The sequence below is a fragment of the Parasteatoda tepidariorum genome, chromosome 8, assembly GCF_043381705.1.
Source record: "Parasteatoda tepidariorum isolate YZ-2023 chromosome 8, CAS_Ptep_4.0, whole genome shotgun sequence".
Classification (NCBI taxonomy): Eukaryota; Metazoa; Arthropoda; class Arachnida; order Araneae; family Theridiidae; genus Parasteatoda; species Parasteatoda tepidariorum.
The window spans coordinates 43,168,989-43,173,007 of NC_092211.1; the positions used below are offsets into that span (position 1 = coordinate 43,168,989).

The 4,019-nt window shown below is 24.6% G+C and overlaps 1 long non-coding RNA gene across 1 annotated transcript; it reads right to left on the reverse strand.

Annotated features, from left to right (window-relative positions):
* Positions 1-295: 295 nt before the first annotated feature.
* On the reverse strand, positions 296-3,000 carry LOC139426256 (uncharacterized). The gene is made up of 2 exons (XR_011637497.1): positions 2,923-3,000; positions 296-618 (listed from the first exon to the last, which is right to left on the reverse strand). It is a non-coding gene; the product is annotated as an uncharacterized lncRNA (long non-coding RNA).
* Positions 3,001-4,019: the final 1,019 nt, after the last annotated feature.

The window sequence follows — 4,019 nt, forward strand, 5'->3', positions numbered from 1 at the left end:
CTAACCCGTATTTGTGTTACATGGAGAGGGAAACCATTACAACTTCCCACGGTTAGACTCTAACACATGATCCGTCTACCACTGAGGATACTTTACGTCAACACTGTGGTCGATGAGAGTCGGATGCGGAATTAGTATCGAGCAGCCATCGCTGGGATACGAACCTGGTCACATTTCATTGTAAGGCGAATTTCCGTTAACAATTAAACATTTCAAATGTAGAAAATAATTGAATGCTGATTTGGCTTCTATATAATAGCATCTGAAAAGTTGTAACGAATAACAAAACTTCATATAGATAAAATTATATTTTAATTTCAATTTGTGAGTAAAAGATGGCTCTTTTTTTTATTTTAAGAACATGGGTTAAAAAAAAAACTTCTCAAGAGACTATTCATTTCATTACAGAAACACCAAAACTCTTGCACAATGAAAATGAATTTCTGCTTACAATTGTAATTTTACTACCACTTGAGAAAATCATCCTCGAAAAGAGCAAAATTTGACAATCCTTGACGAAAGAAAATTTGGTAATTTTAAGTCTATCCCTCAGATTGTCTGTAATTCAGGAATTCAAGTAATTGAAGGTGTTTTTCTGATGCAGTGATAAGCCCATCCCTAAAAATTAAATATTGATAAGTTAAAAACATAATATCAAATCTATAAATAATACAAGATAATTACTCGGTTTTATCTATCATACCAATTTTAAAAATTTGATTATATAAAGCTTAAACTAATACATATATCAGTTCAAAGTTTTGTGCATTTTTATTTTGATCGCAGGTGATTAACAAGAGTAAATCTTGCAACTTTTTATTCTTTAATGAACACAAAAGCATGAAAAATATGAGTTATCATTATCTCACTATAAACCCTGTAATTAGAATTATATTTTAAAAAAAATCTTTCTCAAACCCTCAGACATTAATCGAAGTTATTGCAATTAACTGTCCAAATGAGAAGAAATAAGCTCAAAAGAAAGTTTAAAAAAAAAAAAAAAAAAAAAAAAAAAATTAAAAAAAAAAAAAAAAAAAAAAAAAAACTAGGTTCGGCATTAGGAAGATAACACCAATAAGATACTTAATTTATTTTTACTATTAAAGATAAAAATGGATTCTATTACTTAGTTAACGTCTTTTATGTATTCCCAGCCATATTATAAAAATTAAGATTAATTTGATTTTATTTTTCATTTAAACGTTTAATCAGAGTTGGGATAACTTTTTTTAGGAATAATCGAAGTTTAAAATTAACATTGTAATTTTTTGGTATCTAAATAAAATTAAAACTAATATCTATATCTAATCTAATTCTAATTTAAAAACTACTTTGCTTGATCATTTACAAATTATTCTAATTTTCAAATAAGGTGTAACTTAATTCCAGTTTTATCAGTTTTAAAAAGAGAGTAATTTAGATACCGTCAAAAAGCTTTTTTCTTAATTTCTTCTTGTCCTGATAATTAATTAATCAAAATAGTAATTCTGAAAGAAAATTTCTAAGATGTTAATTATTCAAATTAGTTTCTTCAATGCTAACCATTATAAGTTTGTGCATTTTAATTATGATGCCTTAAGTGATACTGTAAATTGAAAACATTGATTTTACTTTTTTTAATGAAAGGATTTAAAGGAATTCTCGCATGAAATGAAGCTTGTGAACATGAAAAAAACAAAAACAGATTTAACTATTTTTGTAAACTGTTACTTCGGTCATTCACCGTAACATATATATATATATATATATATATATGTTACGGTGAATGACCGAAGTAACAGTTTACAAAAATAGTTAAATCTGTTTTTGTTTTTTTCATGTTCACAAGCTTCATTTCATGCGAGAATTCCTTTAAATCCTTTCATTAAAAAAAGTAAAATCAATGTTTTCAATTTACAGTATCACTTAAGGCATCATAATTAAAATGCACAAACTTATAATGGTTAGCATTGAAGAAACTAATTTGAATAATTAACATCTTAGAAATTTTCTTTCAGAATTACTATTTTGATTAATTAATTATCAGGACAAGAAGAAATTAAGAAAAAAGCTTTTTGACGGTATCTAAATTACTCTCTTTTTAAAACTGATAAAACTGGAATTAAGTTACACCTTATTTGAAAATTAGAATAATTTGTAAATGATCAAGCAAAGTAGTTTTTAAATTAGAATTAGATTAGATATAGATATTAGTTTTAATTTTATTTAGATACCAAAAAATTACAATGTTAATTTTAAACTTCGATTATTCCTAAAAAAAGTTATCCCAACTCTGATTAAACGTTTAAATGAAAAATAAAATCAAATTAATCTTAATTTTTATAATATGGCTGGGAATACATAAAAGACGTTAACTAAGTAATAGAATCCATTTTTATCTTTAATAGTAAAAATAAATTAAGTATCTTATTGGTGTTATCTTCCTAATGCCGAACCTAGTTTTTTTTTTTTTTTTTTTTTTTTTTTTAAACTTTCTTTTGAGCTTATTTCTTCTCATTTGGACAGTTAATTGCAATAACTTCGATTAATGTCTGAGGGTTTGAGAAAGATTTTTTTTAAAATATAATTCTAATTACAGGGTTTATAGTGAGATAATGATAACTCATATTTTTCATGCTTTTGTGTTCATTAAAGAATAAAAAGTTGCAAGATTTACTCTTGTTAATCACCTGCGATCAAAATAAAAATGCACAAAACTTTGAACTGATATATGTATTAGTTTAAGCTTTATATAATCAAATTTTTAAAATTGGTATGATAGATAANTATCTGTCAATGGAACGGCTTGTATATTTTTGTCATACATAAAATTTAGTTTAGAAATATTTCTAGAACATATAAAAAGATTTTTATATTGTTTTAGCAGAAATGTAAACTTTCAGTGTTGTCAAAAATCTTTAAATCAGAAAGGTAGCTACTTACGTTTGACATATGTTTCTTTATGATTTAAAAATCATTCAATAGGTTCCAAGAGCTGAGTCACCATTTTCTGAAAATTGCTGACAGTGTAAGGAAAGAAAACTTCAATCTTAAAGAAATAGCATGTTACAACACTCATACAAAAATGAAAAGCTTTTTCAAATGTCGGATATTTTTGTTGACAGCATCGAATACATTTTCGTAATGGAAAGTCGTTATATATTTACAGTCGTTATATAGTTTAAAATCAAAAAGTTATAAGTTTCGATATTTTTTGGAGTTAGTTATTTCTCTAATTTAAAAGCTAGTAAAGTATTAAGTTTCGTAATTTACATATTTTATTAATTTTGATTTTAATCAGTTTGTTCCTATTTACTACTTATTAAGAAAAACATTTTTAAATCCTCGAGTAAATATGAGAAGAATTTTAATTATGCATTGAAAGCTTTTATGTAAAAATTTTGAGTTTACTATTCATAGTAAATTTAAAATCTATGCATTATGAATCGACTCAAAATTTTAATCATTTAAAGTTATTTTTCTTAGATTTGTTTAAGAATACTGAAGCAATGAAAGATATTCAGTTTTTAAACACATACTAATTCATAAAATCGTAATTAGACGTTTTGTTCTTTGAAGTAATTCCACATATTCTAAGATTCTAAAAAAGTATGAAAATGAGATTTTTCAAATAAATATTTTATATTTATATCGTATAAAGGAATAACATTATTCATCTGATAAACATTGCTTTATTCATGATAAAACAATGATACAATTTTTAATATAATTGTGTTGTTTTTATATCATTGTGTTGTTTTTTATATCATTGTGCTGCTTTTTATATCACTGTGTGCAGTTTTTTAATATCAATGATACAATTGTTTACATCATTGATCTTAGTAATGTTGCTTGCCATCTTTAAAATTAAATAGTAATGCAGTGTTGATCAATGTTTAAAGTACATAAATGTTTAAAACTTTGCCATTATTAATGGTTTGTTTCATCTTAAATTAATTTAATGGGCCTCATGCCATGCTCTAAGGTATCATAATAAAATTACCCCATTTTCTGAATTTTATAATTATAAAACCATATTT